The following is a 16,192-nucleotide window of genomic DNA, read 5'->3' as shown; positions in this document are numbered from 1 at the left end:
AAGCAGGCTTCACACCCAGTGTGGAACCGGACACAGGGCTCAATCTCACGGCCCTGAGATCATGACCTGGGCTGGAATCAAGAGTCAACCGCTTACCAGCTGAGACACTGAGGTGCCCCTGTTTTCTCTTCTTATAAAGACACTAATTAGATGAGAGCTCATTATCCAACAGCCTCATCTCAAGTATATCTGCAAAGACCCTATTTCCAAGTAAGGTCACATTCTCAGGTTCCAGGTGTATGTGAACTTCAGGGAGTGGAAGGAATACCACTGAACCAAGTGCAAGAAGGGAATGTTCAGCCTAACCCTTGGTTTGTATCACCCTGCTTATTTCCTTCAATAGCATCTTCTCAAATCTGAAATTCTTGCCCCCTTCAATAAAAATTTATTGAGGGGCAAGGGTAGAGTAGTGATAAAGGTTCCTGCTCTCACAGAAGTGACTTTTGTTCCAGGCAGACAAATAGATAATAGGTATTAGTCCAGGTTCTCCAGAGAAACAGAACCAATAGGATGACTATGTCTGTGGAGATAGCTAGGTATTGGGGGAGGTGTGTGTGGGGGGTGTGTGTGTGTGTGAAAGTATAAATGTATATGTATTTACACAGAGTTACTTTAAGAGTCAGCTTATGTGACTGGAGAAGCTGACAAGCCCAAAGTCAGTAGGGTAGGCTGGCAGGCTGGAGACCCCGGGAAGAGTTGGTGTTGCAGTTTGAGTCCAAAGGTAGTCTACTATAAATTCCTTCTTTAGGGTAGGTCAGTTTTTTCCTGTGCATGCCTTCAACTGATTGGATGAGGCCCACCCACATTATGAAGGACAATCTGCTTTGTGCAGTCTACCAATTTACATGTTAATCTCATCTTTAAAAAAAAATTACCTTTGCAGCAACCACCTAGGATAATGTTTGACCAAATATCTGGGTCCTGGGGCCTCGCCAAGTAGACACATAAAATCTTCCATTACAGTTATGTGTCTGTTAGAAAAGGCCATGGGGGAAATAAAGTAGGGTAGAGAAACAGAGAGCGGTAGAGGGGGGAAAATCTATACTTCAGATGTGATCTTCTGGAAAGACCTCACCAACAAAGGAGTTGTGAGCAGAGACCTGAATGGAGAGGTGAGCCACGGGGAGATGTTGCGGGGAAATGACCCACACAGAAATCAGAGTGAAACCCTCAGGCAGACCTCCTTGGTGTGCTCAAAAAGTACCAATGAGCTCATTGTGGCTGGGATAAATACACAAGCCAGGAAGTGGTAGGAAATGCCTTGGAGAGGCAGCCACAGTCCAGGTGGAACCTTCAGGCCCTCCGTTAGGACTCACTATTTCTTTCTGGACCCGTGGATGGTTCTGGAAAAGGCGAGGATGGGAAAAGGGAAACTCACTAGGAGGCTGTAAAGGTAAGTGCCTTGTTTCTTGATCACCTCTGTGAGAACTTGCTGCTCGGCTCTTGTGTGCTCCCTTGAGAGACTGGAAACCCCTGGAGGGCAGCAACAGTCTCTTTCTCTTGGGACTGTATTCCCAGCATCTCCCACCATGGTGGAAGTCCAATCAATATTTTTTATATTGAATTTTATCTTTATAAAACCCTATAGGGTGGATACTTTTATTATCCCTATTGTATGCTTCCATGGCAAGGTCGAATAGCTTGCCCAAGGTCACAGAGCTAAAACGTCCATCACACACACAGGCGTCAGATGAACTGTCATGTTGACTGTGTAGGATACACACAGCTCAGCTGCCCAGCTCCACATTCTCCCCCCATGCTGGAAACACACACGGCTTCACAGAATAGTCCTCTGTAGTACAGAGGGTGGGGGGCTGCGTGTTAGTCTGTACTGGATTGACTCCCTTTCTGACCTTGCCGTATGAGGTGACTGGCAAGTGCACACAGTGAGACTAGAAGATATGGATACATATTCGAGGAAATGATGAAAGGAGAACGAAGTTGCTCTATTTAGTGCTAGATATGGCCCAAAGAAAACAAGGAGTCAAGACTCAAAAATTATATATCATAGATTAAATAATACATTAGTAAAAGGAAACACGCTATCATTCAGGAGGGATTTTTTTTTTTCTGGAAGGAATATATCCAGTGAATGAGTCATCGATCAACACACATAACCATTTCTTACAAAAGTTCATGGTAAAAGGAAACATAAGAAAGCATGTTTCCTTTCAGATGTCTCTGCAGTCGAAGAGCTGCAGATATCTGTCTGGTGTATGAACTTGATGGAAAGGTAAAGCTTAGACGGTGCAGGTAGCCAACAGGACCGTGAGACCAGTGGTTTCCACGTGCTTTTGACGATGACCCACGAGGGATGGGCGGCACCACACATTTCACACAATGGCCCAGTATTTACAATTGAAACAAGTTTCTCGATATTTACCCTTCCTATGTATGATGGACTCTTGTATCTTCTCTTATAAGCTGTCCATTTTTTTTAATCCTGGTCACAATCACCAAGTTGATTCCATGACTTATTACTAGGGCAGCCCATAGTTGGAAACCCACTTGCTTAACCAGTGCTTTTCAAACTTGACTTTGCATAAGAATCGTCTGGGGACTTGATGAAAATGAGGATTTTCATTCAGTACCGGCGGGCAGTACGGAGTCTGAATTTGCGTTCACTCCTGCTGCTCCATGAACTGCACCGTGGCTAGCAAAAACTCTCATTTGTCACGCAGTTAGTATCTGCTCTGGACTTTGGATGGGAGCAGGAGAGAATCAGATTCACTGAGAACTCCAACAGGAACCAGGAATGCAAATATGGCTTTCATAGTTCAATTATTCAATCCTTTGTGCCCGGTAATTTTTTTTTTTAAAGATTTTATTTATTTATTTGACAGAGAGAGATCACAAGTAGGCAGAGAGGCAGGCAGAGAGAGAGAGGGAAGCAGGCTCCCTGCCGAGCAGAGAGCCCGATGCGGGACTCGATCCCAGGACCCTGAGATCATGACCTGAGCTGAAGGCAGTGGCTTAAACCACTGAGCCACCCAGGCGCCCGGTAATTTTTAAATACACATATATGTGGTTTCCCTGGAAACTGACACAGCCCGAGATAGCAACAAGTAAAACTTGGCTCTGCATTACCATTGTATCAGGAATCAAGTCAATGGCCAGGTGAGGAGGAAAGAAAACATCCGGAGGGAGGAAAGGGACGCCCCTGGCAGAGAATATGGGAGGGTAGCAGACAAAAGCTTTGCCCATTTTACTTCCTCCCTCCTTCCATGGGCCCTGGCCTCGGTACAGGTTGCTAATCTTTGGGAAACTGTTTCCCAGGCATGGGAGGGAAATAATGAAGTCAGTTTAGCTGCTCACTCCACTTAGGTGTCATCTGGCTCCTGTTCCCCGTGGAGCGGTCTTCACCAGCATCCCCAGGTAATTTAAGCACTCTGATTCTTGTCCATTTCCATTTTCACTTCTCCAGTCTGTTTTCCTGTGGCTTTATATCAGCATCTGTCTTGAGCATCCCTGCCAGCCGCACTGGGAGTGGGAGCTGGGTGGGGAAATTATTAAACCAGAAGGGAAGTCCTATCTATGGAGTCATACTTGGCTTTATAAATAGTTTTTATGATATAGGAGGACGGGGACTGTTTCCAAAGTCAAGTTTTGTTGTTTGGGTGTTTTGTCTTGTTTTGTCTTGTTTTGTTTTGTTTTTAACTAGAATGCATGGGTGTTCTTGGCTCTCTGCGCTTTGCCTTCTCCCCGACGGTAACACAGCAGTGAGATGGATCTGCCCTGAGTCAGCTCAGAGAAGGCTGTCGACCTTTCCACCCCCAGCGTTCCGGAGATAACGCATGCCATCTTGTGAGGTTGCCGTCCTGCCATGTAACCGAAAGACCATGTAATGTGGAACACGTCTCCGGGGTTCCAGCAAGGTCACTGATTTACAGCTCCGTAAAAGTCTCAGCCAAACCCCGCAGAACATGTACAGGATTTTAGAGAGCCAGATGTGGGTAAATTGCCTGCTGCAAAAATCTGGAAGAGAGAAATGTGCCACAAATTGAATTAGGCTCAGATTATTCAGAAAGGAAATAACAGCTGGAAAACATTTCAAAAAGGGGTCCCTTCAAAACAGCCTTCCTAGACAGCAGCCAAGTACATGTTTTCTTCCAGGGCTGAGTCTATGGCGCAGTCGGCTGCTGAGATCCTGTACCACCTGCCTCATGGGTCCACACTCGATGTATAAATATTCATGCGAGGTGGGATGAAAGCCATTGAATTGACACGATTTGGTTTGGTTGTTCCAAGCAAACAAAAGTAGCCCCGGGGGACTGGCTTTCCGAGCTGCATTCTACCACCAAAGATAAAATCTGGGCGTGGGGTAGGGGAGCATTTTCTCTTAGTGAGTTTTCTTGGGTAACTCACCCACTTGGTGGCACCTGGGTCTTCCTTGGCTCGGTTCCGTGACTATGGGACTTGAAGTTCCATTCAGTGGCTTATCCGTGGCCAGGTGAACCCGGAGGGCAGCACCCAGCTGGCAGAGAGATCCAGAGGCAACTCCCAGGCACCCCTTCTTCAGGCAGTTCAGGCCCTTTTGTGCCTTTTACTTGATTCCCAAAGGCCCCCCATGAGACCAAGGAATCTGGTTACCATTCTCAAGGGAGATTTGCCCCAGGCTCACTCAGGCTAAGGGGTAGTGGGGGCGGGGAGGATCCCGGGTACACGGGAGGGACCTTGGAGGAGTGAAGGGCCCCCTCTGAGAGATACACCACTGACTACCCGAAATACCAAGCCACCCACCCCCCATGGGTCTGCCTCAAGGCTGAAATGCTCACCACTACTTTCCCTTCCTAAGGATTCATCCAGGCTACCATTTTCGGTTGTGAGAGCCAGAGTCTTCACTCACCAGCGGGTACGTGGAGAAATGAGTCACCTGATTCCATGTGAAGACGGAACAGAAAACAATTTGGGGGAATTAGTGAGATATAATGAGGAGGGGGGGTGGGAAACAAGCCTAACCTGAGAGCTAGAGGTAGGCATGATGGGAGATCCCCAGGGAAGGAGGGCAGGTTATGGGAAGGCAAGAAACCCATGAACGTTGTGATTTCAAATACACCATCTCTTCCAGGTCAGTGACTGTCCTCTCCGTCGTGCAGGTGAAGGTTTCTGAGTCACTGCCGTTTCCAGCTAGGTGACACGCATGTTATACTGGGGAGAACACGAAAGACTCAGCTTCACTTGACACAATTTGGGTCGTAGGGCTTATGCCAAGGGGCCTCCCCGCCCCGCCCCCACTCCTTCCTGGCTTCGAAGACAGGGTGGTCACTTTCTCCCTAATAGACTCTGGAGACTTAAAAGGTAGGTAGTTGTGCCACTCTGTCTCCTGCCCTTGGTCAAAAGCTTCTTGAGGACAGGAATTTTAACCGTCTTCATAGCTCCTGGGGAGCCTGGAACAGTGCCGGGGCACCGTTAGAGTTCAGAAAACGTTTGCAGGAAACAGCCAGTCGCTAAGGATACAGCCACTGGGGGTCCCAAGTTATTCTGTTCATTCAATTCTTCAAAAAATATGTATCAGCTGCTCTCTGTGGGACATACACTGGTGAGCACCGCAAATGTAACAGATCTCAAGACAGTCCTGGGCCCCAGCGTCTGGGATTACAGTCTAGTGAATGAAATCCCAAGCCTGTGTCCATACACACCGAAGCCCCAGCCCCTTTTAAATTTTTTTCCTGTACAGAATTCCCCCACGGGGAATTTAACAAAATTTTGAATTTTACAATTCAAACGTGGGTTCATGCCGGGTAACACCGTCCATTTATTTGGACTCTCCTCCCTCTTAAGGAAAAGCAACCACCTCCACACAAACCATGAGAACAAGGCCTCTTAGAAACTTTCTGCTGCCTCTTCTGCACCAAGTATGTATTTACGGGTGGCTTTCGCAAGCTGCAAGGCCTGCCTGGGAAATGGAATTTTCCTATTGAGCCAAAATTGTGTTTTGGCCCAAAGTTGAAGAGAGAATGCATCAGGAACCCCGACATTCTAAAGTGAGCATCTTTTTTTTTTTTTTTTTTAGATTTTATTTATTTATTTTAGAGAGAGGGAGAGGGAGAGCGGGGGAAGGAACAGAGGGAGAGAGACAAGCAAACTCTGTGCTGAGCTTGGAGCCTTACACGGGGCTCCGATCCCATGCCCCTGAGATCATGACCTGAGCCAAAATCAAGCGTCAGACGCTTAACCGCCAAAGCCCCCCAGGCGCCCCCAAAGTGAGCATGTTCAAGTAGCTAAGCAGCAGCCGCCTCTGCACAGGGCCGTGGGAGCAGCTCCTGCTCAGAACGGTGCCGGCCCCGCTGACTTCCACCCACCCCGGGCTGTGGGAGAAGTGGGTGGGGGGAAGGAGGGGCACAGACAGCCTGTAGAGAAGACCGAGTTCTGGAGGTCAGGTGGTCCTCTACATATGGGGGTGAGGAGAGGAGCGGCCCATCCTAAAGCCAGGTGAGAGGGAGCTCCGAAGGGAATAGCTATGGCAGTGTGGGGCGCTCACAGGAAAGAAAGAGGGCAGCTGTTCCCTGGCCAGGTGCGTGCTGAGCGGCGGGACCCCCAGGTGGGCGTGGTTAATCCCCACAATCAAGGCCAAGGACCGGGCATCCTTGGGGGGGGGGGGGTACTCTGAGAGTATAATTTGCTTTCCTTTCCCACCTACGCACCTCAACCCCATGAGGAAGGAGATATGGTGCTTGGCACGCGTGCCCTCAAGAGAGGGGACATACTTACACGTAAAGATGAACACCTGTGATGATGACGTCAGAGAGCCAGTGAGAGTAGCCTCTCCCTCGGAGCCTGAGGAACCATGTTTCTCATCCCTGGGAAGAAGATGGGGATGGACCGTGGAGGTATTTGCAAGGAGGGCTGCCTGCATGTGAAGGGCCACAGGAGGAAGAGGAGTGCGGGGACCCCTCCCCGCTCAGACACGTGGCCGTCACCAAGGCCAGTCCTCACGCCAACCCACCTCAGAAGCTTGAACTGATAGAGGCCGGGGTGGAGGACGCTCAGCTCCAGACCCCAGCTCCTTTCCAACAGCCAGGCCCCAGCCCTGGCCCCCACTGGAACTGGGGTGCAGGGTTGAGCCAAGATTTAAATCAAGTTCAAGGTTAAAGTGGTTTTTGGTTTTTTTTTTTCCAAATCTTTTCCAGTTTTTTTTTTAAGATTTTATTTATTTATTTGACAGGCAGGCAGAGAAGCAGGCAGAGAGAGAGAGAGGAAGCAGACTCCCCTCTGAGCAGAGAGCCTGATGCAGGGCTTGATCCCAGGACCCTGGGATCATGACCTGAGCTGAAGGCAGAGGCTTTAACCCACTGAGCCACCCAGGTGCCCACGTTAAAGTTTTTTAAATGAACAGGACTTGGTCTTAAATCCCAAAGGTGTCTAGAAAGTTCAAATTTGGCCAAAATTTCGTGAAAGGACCCACAACCAAAAAAGGGGGGTAGGGGGGCCAGGCACAGCTCCACAAAAGTTAAAAGACCACTTTCTATCCTCAACCAATTTAGGCTCTTAAATAAGCCAGTTACAGATGAGATGCGGTCTTGACTTAGCACTTTCAATCCACTTTAGAATGACTCCAGGCTTGAATTCATTTACTTTTATTTATGCCCAAAGACGTCTATTCTTTCAATCTTTTAAGCCTGAGCAGGTCCCATCCCAATCCAAAGCAAGTGCCCAAGGCGCTGTGGGTCTGAAAATGTAGGCATGTCCCTTCGTTTTGGGGAGACAGAGCATCCTGCCTCCGCCGGCCCGCAGAACTCTGCACTCTGTTTTCAGAAGAGAGACATCCCCGCTGTAGCCGTCCTGGCATTTCCCAGATCCCGCTGCCTCGGGGAATGCATGTGAGGAAATCCAGGCCCCTGGCAGTGATTTCCTTCAAAAACCCGGGGAGATGAAAAATGAAAGCCGTGCATGGCAAACCAAACATTGAGGTCATTTGGTTTCCAAACGGGAGGGAGAAACGCAAACACGTGCAGATTTGCCTGCAAAGATCCCCAGTTCTTGGACCTGGGGTGCCAAACCGAGATGATGCTATCGGGAGAGGGAAAGTCCAAATAGCTCCGTAACTGGTCTCGACTGCAGTGACTCACTTGCGGAAAGGCAGAAGGATGGGCGGGAAGGATGAAAACAGAATGGGAGGGAGGGGGTTGTTTATCTCATTTTAGTTTTTGAGTTTGTGGAAGTCAGTCCAAGACACCATTAAAACACTTTACATGTGTTTTACGTTTTTTGAAAATCTTGTAAAAAAAGTTTATCCCAAATAAAAAAAATCTAACCTAAAATATTGTGATGTGTTCAATGATAGCTTTAAAAAAATCCCATGGGGGGCGCCTGGGTGGCTCAGTGGGTTAAGCCGCTGCCTTCGACTCAGGTCATGATCTCAGGGTCCTGGGATCGAGTCCCGCATCGGGCTCTCTGCTCAGCGGAGAGCCTGCTTCCCTTCCTCTCTCTCTGCCTGCCTCTCTTGTGATTTCTCTCTGTCAAATAAATAAAATCTTTTAAAAAAAAAATCCCATGGGGTAGCAGAAATGGGTGGGAGTGTAGATAAAACAAGAAGGGGACGCCTGGGTGGCCCAGTTGGTTAAGCATCTGCCTTCGGCTCAGCCCCGGGTCCTAGAGTCGAGGCCCTCGTCAGACTCCTTGCCTAGCAGAGAGCCCGCATCTCCCCCTGCCTGCTGCTCCCCCTGCTTGTGCGCTGCTCGCTTGCTCTCTCTCTCTCTCTCTCTCTGACAAAAGAATAAAATCTTTTTTTAAAATTTGTTTAAAAAGATAAAATAAGACGTTCTTGGGTTGATAACTGAAAGCTGAATGGTGGGTACGTGGATGTTCATTCTAATGTTCCCATGAAAATATCTTTTTAAAGTAGGCCTTGGGATGCCTGGGTGGCTCAGTCCTTAAGCGTCTGCCTTCATCTCAAGTCATGATCCCAGGGTCCTGGGATTGAGCCCCGCATTGGGCTCTCTGCTCAGTGGGAAGCTTTCTTCTTCCTCTCCCACTCTCCCTGTTTGTGTTCCCTCTCTCTGTCTCTCTGTCTCTCTCTCTATCAAATAAATACATAAAATCTTGTTTAAAAGTATTTTTTAAAAAAGACCTTTCAAAATTGTATGAAGAGGGGCACTTGGGTGGCTCAGTGGGTTAAAGCCTCTGCCTTCAGCTCAGGTCATGATCCCAGGGTCCTGGGATCGAGCCCCACATCGGGCTCTCTGCTCAACAGGGAGTCTGCTTCCTCCTCTCTCTCTGCCTGCCTCTCTGCCTACTTGTGATCTCTGTCGGTCAAATAAATAAATAAATAAATCTTTAAAAAATAAATAAAAACTGTTAAAAAATAAAATTATATGAAGATTTAGTAGCTTGGAAAGATAATTGGCTGCTTATTAACTGGAGGCATTACTACCCTAAGGTTGAGAACAAGGTCCTGTACCCACCCGGGCTGCCAGAGTCCATCCCTTGAGGGGAAGCTTGGAGCTTCCCTCTGGAGCAGTCCCCATTGTTTGGAACTGACTCTGGTCTAGAGAAATCATTTCATTTCAGAGGAAATGAAATCCCATCTCTCTGTTTCTCACTCTTCGTGTCCCTTCTTGACAGAGTGGGCCCACAGTCCATGGAGGAAACTCAGTCATATGCCCTCCACAGCCATTTCTGAGCAGGGTTTTCCTCTAAAATGTTGTAGTAGGCTCATTGATTTGGGGATTTGTCACAGGCCTTTCCCCACCATCCCCACGGCCACAGGCAAAAGTACTAGGATTAGGTTTAGTCCCCAGGGAAAAGAGTTCTCCAAGCCCCAACAAGCTAAAATCTTTTTTTTTAATTTGGATTTTTTAATTTATTTATTTGACAGACAGAGATCACAAGTAGGCAGAGAGGCAGGCAGAGAGAGAGGAGGAAGCAGGCTCCCTGCTGAGCAGAAAGCCCGATGCGGGGCTCCATCCCAGGACCCTGGGATCATGACCTGAGCCAAAAGCAGAGGCTTTAACCCACTGAGCCACCCAGGCGCCCCCAAGCTAAAATCTTGACATGGAATTTGTCGTAGGCCTCCTTCCACACCACTAAGCCCCCACAAATTTGTACCAGCTTCTCTCCACTTCCTCTGGCCCTGGACAGATTGGACATGAGTGGAATGGGACTCTGGGTCTCATGGGAAAAGATGCCAAAAAGATTTTCCTTTTTTTTTCCCCCCCTTTCTGTCCCATTGGACAACTCAGCAAGCTCTAATTCTAAATGAATGTGGGGTGCCTGGGTGGCTCAGTCGGTTAAGCATCTGCCTTCAGCTCATGTCACGATCCCAGGGTCCTGGGATCAAATCCCGGGTGGGGCTCCCTGCTCAGCAAGGACCCTGTTCTCTCTCTCTTCAGCGCCTTCCCCTGCTTTGTGCTCTGCCTCACTATCTCTGTCGGGGTTGTCACCTGCCACAGCAGAGCTGAGGCGGTGAACCCTGAGTCCTCTCTGCGCTCTTTGTCACAGGCCCGGTGTTCAGTCACAGTGCATCCGTCCGGCTACGGAAATGCACTGAGGCGGTCTCCAGAGCCCCCGTTGGGAGCTAACGGCCACCAGAAATTTCAGAAGTGTGAGATACAATACTTGTGAGGTATAATGGTCCCAGAAAAAAAAAAAAAAGGCTTTAAGTAGTGGTTCGACTACATCCCAGACGCAAGAACGGTTGATAGGCTTAGGGACAGGGAGGAGGCTAAGCTACCTGCAGGAAAATTCGTGAGGCCTTGGCACTAAGAGTCCAAAAGGAGACTTTGGAGACTTCTGAGGCCACAAGAATCCTTCCGTGATTCTCTGGAAAAGAGCACAGCGTCGTGGTTCTTTCTGTCGGAACATAAAGCAGAACGGTCTCTGCCTCTGGGTCCCAGATGGTGACTCGGGCAGGGGTTCCAGCCGCCGTCCAGGGTGTTCCGTGTGTTCAAGGGAACTGAGGCAGTGCTGCCCAGAAGCTTCCCTCTGTGCGCCTAAAGCCCGCAGATGACTCTTAATGAGGACATGTTTTAGAAGTTAAAGATAACATTTTGCTTGCATTTGTTGACTGGGACCTAGTCAGAGGGCATCTCTAGTTGCAAGGGAGGCTGGGAAATGCAGCCTTTATTTTGGATGGTCACAAGCCAAGCCTGGCTGGGGGCTCAGTCCCAGGACCCTGAAATCATGACCTGAGCCAAAGGCAGACGCTTAACCAAAATGAGCCACTCAGGCGCCCCCGTTTTTCTTATTCCTAATGAGATTCACCAACAGCAAGAAATCATACAGGTCTTTCGGATAAGTGAGGAAATTCCAAATTGCTTATTTATTCCTTACATTATTGAAATAATGTCATGATTTCAGGATGCTGGGGCTGAGCCCCAAGCCAGGCTCCCTGCTCAGCGGGGAGTCTGCTTCTCCCTCTCTCCCTGCCCCTCCCCCTGCTTGTGCTCTCCTCTCCTGTGCTATCTCTCCATCAAATAAATAAAGAAAATCTTTTTTAAAAGACAAAAGAGTAGTGAGAAAAACGGGTTAATCTTCAGCAGAACTGGCCCTAAGAGACTCTGCGGTAGACCCCGGAAGCTAGAAATGATGTGGGTGTGACCCATTGCCCTTAAAATTGGACCTCTGAGGCAGATGGCTAATCAGACTCAACCTTCCCCCTTAGTATTAATAAAACTTCCGGTTTTTCACTGAGCTCGTGACCATCCAAAATAAAGGCTGCATTTCCCAACCCCCCTTGCAACTAGAGATGCCCTCTGACTAGGTACCAGTCAACGAATGCAAGCAAAATGTCATCTTTAATTTCCAAAACATGTCCTCAAAGAAAGGGGACATGCTCTTTTCCTCCTTCCTGTTGGCTGGAATTTAGATGTGATGTTGAGAATGCAAGCAGCCCTCATATACCACGAATTGAACAATTAAGGATGATAAAACAGAAAAAAAAAAAAATGGAGCCAGGGTTGCTGATGATCATGGAGCCATTACATTATCCCTGACTGCTTGTCTCTGGCTCTGTATGTGAGAGAAAAAGGAACTTCTGTCTCTCTCTCTCTCTTTCTCTTTTTTTTTTTTAAACTTTGTCTCTTAATCACTAGAATTACGGGTAGTTTCTAGTTTTCTGTAATGTTCAGCCAAACTTAATCTGATCTGGTAAACAGACAAATTCTTTGAGAGTGAAAATTAGCAAATCCTCAAAGCCAATTAGAAGACCCTCCAAGAGGAGGTGGGTAGGGGGAGGGGGTAATTGGGTGATGGGCATTAAGGAGAGCACATGATGTGATGAGCACTGGGTATTATACGCAACCGATAAATTATTGAACTCTACATCTGAAACTAACAATGTGGTCACTATATGATGACTAATTGGATTTAAAGAAAAAAGAAGACCTTCCCAAACTTGTCTCAGGTCGGGAATGGCACCATGATATAACGTGTTTCAGAGGAAATGAGAGAGTCATTCAGCCCCTCGCCCCAGGGTTCATGACATTAGCTCTGAAAGGATGGGGACTGGCCTACTCTCTCTGACTGGGGCGCTGAGTAGCTTTGAGAGGCTGCCTGCTCTCAGACATCCCAGCCAGACTCTAACCTTGGAAGGGAGGTGGTTAAGTGCTACAGTGTGAGTGTTTGCATGCTTGCTCTTTGGAAATCCGCTTTCCCAGCCCCGGCATTTGTTAGAAGAGACCACGCCTCCAGGGGCATTTGCGGGGGAGTGCACCTGCACAAGCAAGGGAAGGGAACTAGAAAAGAAAGACATTAGCCCTGTGGTTCTCAAGCCTGGGGGTGCCTCCACATCCCTGGAGGGCTTGCGAAAGCAGCTTGCTGCCCCACACCTTCAGAGCTTGCCATTCAGCTGGTCTCGGTCTCGGCAGAACATCTGCATTTCTAACGAGTTCTGTGAACCACACTTTCAGAACCCCCTACGTTAGATTATATATAGAAATATATAGCCTAGCCTTTCAATATCGGTCTTCTCTTTGGCCAAGGGAAGTGTAAGCAGACAAAAATAATTAACAGGTGTCAAGGTCCTCAATGCCAAAGCAGAACTGAAGAAGAGAGGGATGAATGAAAAGAGAAAGACTCCTTCAGAATGCATCTCTTTAGAAGTAAGGGGAGCGGAAGCAAAGGGTCTGTTGGAGGAGGCTCTGCCGAGGCATGGCCCAAGAGACCAGGCAGTCCGGTGGAAGCTGGGCAGCGGGGTTGGAAGGGGAAGGAGGAATTTGGGAACAATGCTAAGGTTTAGTTCTGCTGCTGTGAACAAGTGGGTAGGAAAGAAAGAAATCAGTGTGTGTGTGTGTGTGTGTGTTTAAGAACAGAGTTGTGAAACTATGTTTTAGCAGAAGCAGACAAAAATCCTCCATCATATGAAGCACTTGGGAAATTAAGAGGTACACGGAGACTATAAGCATCGAACGTGCAATTAGCTTTCCCTACGGCTCAGTGTGAGGACCACAGAGCTGTCAGATCAGCCTCCCTTTCCCTCCTCTCCTGAGCACCCCCTCACCCACTCCTGCATTTCCTAGCTCGGCCGCCAGGTGGAGCAGTTGAATCACACAGCGAACCCGGGTCACGCCCCCAGAAGCACCTGCCCCAGGCTGCTTTCATTGGGGAGAAACCTACATTCCTTCTAGAACGTTCTTCAGAGGAGGGCAGCGGTCCTGGCGGGAGGCTTCAACAGCAGTGTCGCTACACGGCCTGAGGTTTCACTTAAACACCCAGCCGAGCTGCCTGGAGCCCTCACCAGCCCCCAGGCGCAAACTCTTGTTTTTCATGCCAAGGGCTGTTAAGCCAGCTGTCTGTTTTTGGCAGGCGTGCCCCCGAGCACTTCGTAAGGGGCCAGCTCCTTATCACATTAATATTCTGTCTGTAAGGAAGACTGTTAATTGCCTGGATTTAAGGAAGTTTTGTTTTGTTTTGTTTTGTTTAATCAAGGAGAATGTGATGGCTCTCCGTTGTTTTGTCTGCTTGGGTGACGGGAAGCTGATGTTCTAGGTTGGATACGAGACTCGAACAGGCCATGCAGCGACGGTGCTCAGAAGTTCATGCTCCATAAACCTCTCCAGCAGCTGACTTTCCAGGATCGGACATCTATCATCAGGTGGCCCTCGCTCCAAGAGGCTAGGTTAGCGCTGGACCAACACAGGGTGGCAGACTGAGTCAGGGCACATGGGTTTCAGCAGCAGAATGCCCAGCCTGTGAACAGTCCCTGCAGTGTGTCAGGGCAGAGCCCACAGCAGTCATCTTCCAGAACACAATTGATTTCTTTTGTGTTGCTGCTCGGCAAAATTGCTAGGGGCGGTAAGTCCAATTTGAGCAGCCCTTTCTGATCCGATCAGACCCAACGCCCTCCCCTTTTACAGCAAATATTGTGCAACTCTAACCTATAGTTTCCTAAAATGAAATACCCAGTTATCTACACAGATACTATGTTCATCATTCGAATGTCCTGACAATATACAAATCAAAGAGAAGGTGTTGTAAGTTAGTATGTATCCCAGCTGCTAGAAGACACGAGGGAGTATCCCGGTGCTTGCACCTGGTCACACATTCACTCAACTATGACAGCCGCAAAGCAGAACGTCGGTGACCATGAGCTGCATTGTATGGGTGAATAACTCTCAGTAAAATTCCAACTAAGTATAATTATAATCTTTCCTTAACTTACATAGAATTATAAAGTTCTAAAAGATAAATTGTGTGTATACGGAAAGCAGAGTGAGGCTGTAGGCTCTTCAGTCATCGTGACTGCAGCAATCCCTCCTGCGCACGCTTACACCGCCATGCACCGCACATCATTTTCTAAGCAACCGCTAGGAGGCAGTATTGTCACTGTTGAGAACTATTGGGTGGCCAACAGGGAATGCCCCCAAAGCAGGCAAGGGCCTTTAGCTGCCTTCCAGTCCTCCTAGAAAGCATCAGGTCCTTACCTAACACCTTTCTCAACTGTAAAATCCAAGATTTGCACACCTGGAACCAGATTTGATTACAAGGTGGAGACCGACGGCAGGTGGCTCTACCCTAGGTTCCTGCAAGACAATGTGACTGCTAGTTCTGACCCCTGATGGAACGACAGTGTGACCCACCACAATCAGCCTGAGAGATGCAGGCGAAAAGGGACACCTGGTTCATTCTCCTGAGCCAGCTTCCACCCCACCCACCTTGCCAGGCTACTGAGGAAAGGCCTGGAAGCTAAGCCCGCCGCAGATCCTCACAGTACAAAGCTGACCCAGCTCTGTACCCGCCTCTGGGATTATCTGGTATTCTAGGGTGTCAAGAAGCTCCTGGTTCAGGCTCTAGTTAATTGAATGTTCTGGTCACTTGATAGCTAATTCACAAGCCTATTTGCTTCGATGCTTGTGAAAATGTTCTAAAACTCATAAATTCACTCTTCACCAAAACAGCAATGGCTTGCCTAGCAGGCAAGATCCCTTCCTCTTTTATCTCTTTTCCAATTTCCCATAATAGAATTATACTATTTCTATATCAATAGAAAGGCACACGAGTCCGGTTTCCTAGCTTAATAAACGTGCGTGCTAGAGGACTAAGCTTTTGTTTGAGATTACTGTATCATTTGGGACCCCCTCCATCCTCTGATGGTGCCCAGGGCAGCATCAAAGACTGTTTTATGTGGATTCAGATCTCAAAAAATCTGAAAACTTAGTTTTTTGTTTCAGTTGTTTTCTATTTTTCTATTACAGTAACTTTTTTTCTGCGCGCTGGATGTAAATGTAATGCGTGCTGTGTCCGCTGGGGGTCTTCAGAGAAGCAGCTGCAGAGGTACTCTGAGGTGCGTGGGTTCTGTTCCAGGAAAGGCCTGTGTGAGAGTGTGGAAGGAGCCAGACCTGGCTAGAAGCTGCCAGGCCACAATGCAAGGCACGCCAAGGGCCTGTTAGGGTACTTGGCACAGGCTGTTCCCTGTGGTTCATCCAACCATGCAGAATTGCCTGCAAACCCTTAACGGCCCCAGCCCCCCCCCCCCCCTGGCCCACCGTGGTCTGGGGAAAGCACTCGCTCACAGCCTCACAGTGTGATGGGAGCCGGCCTTTTGACTCCCTGGGGCTCCAGTTCCTCGCCACTAAATAAAGATCTAATGCCTACTCCCAGGTCTTGTCATGAGGCTCACAGGAGACAGGTCGTAAGAGCTCCCGAGTTACGTGGACACCAGCAATGGAAACGTTCCCTCCTAACTAGCTGCACCCTCCCAGCACTAGGAAGGTCTGCTCTGGAAGAACCGTGGTCATTGTCTTCTTTGAGGACC

The 16,192-nt window shown here is 48.5% G+C and overlaps 2 long non-coding RNA genes across 2 annotated transcripts in view; one reads left to right on the top strand and one right to left on the bottom strand.

Moving 5' to 3' along the window:
• Window positions 1–598: 598 nt before the first annotated feature.
• On the top strand, window positions 599–5,246 carry LOC123954572. Its single transcript, XR_006821099.1, has 4 exons — window positions 599–2,795; window positions 2,995–3,953; window positions 4,796–4,852; window positions 5,069–5,246. It is a non-coding gene; the product is annotated as an uncharacterized LOC123954572 (long non-coding RNA).
• The window catches only part of LOC123954571, a 41,261-nt gene continuing 28,902 nt past the window's right edge, over window positions 3,834–16,192 (bottom strand). Inside the window, exons 2-5 of the long non-coding RNA XR_006821098.1 lie at window positions 6,712–6,800; window positions 4,776–4,873; window positions 4,366–4,546; window positions 3,834–3,975 (exon numbers count right to left, since the gene is read on the bottom strand). This is a non-coding gene — a long non-coding RNA (uncharacterized LOC123954571). The remainder of the gene's footprint in view (window positions 3,976–4,365; window positions 4,547–4,775; window positions 4,874–6,711; window positions 6,801–16,192) is intronic.

Source organism: Meles meles, chromosome 12 (genome assembly GCF_922984935.1).
Source record: "Meles meles chromosome 12, mMelMel3.1 paternal haplotype, whole genome shotgun sequence".
NCBI classification, from domain to species: Eukaryota; Metazoa; Chordata; class Mammalia; order Carnivora; family Mustelidae; genus Meles; species Meles meles.
The sequence above is the reverse complement of the archived record's forward strand: the minus strand, read 5'-3'. Positions and strand labels throughout refer to the sequence as shown.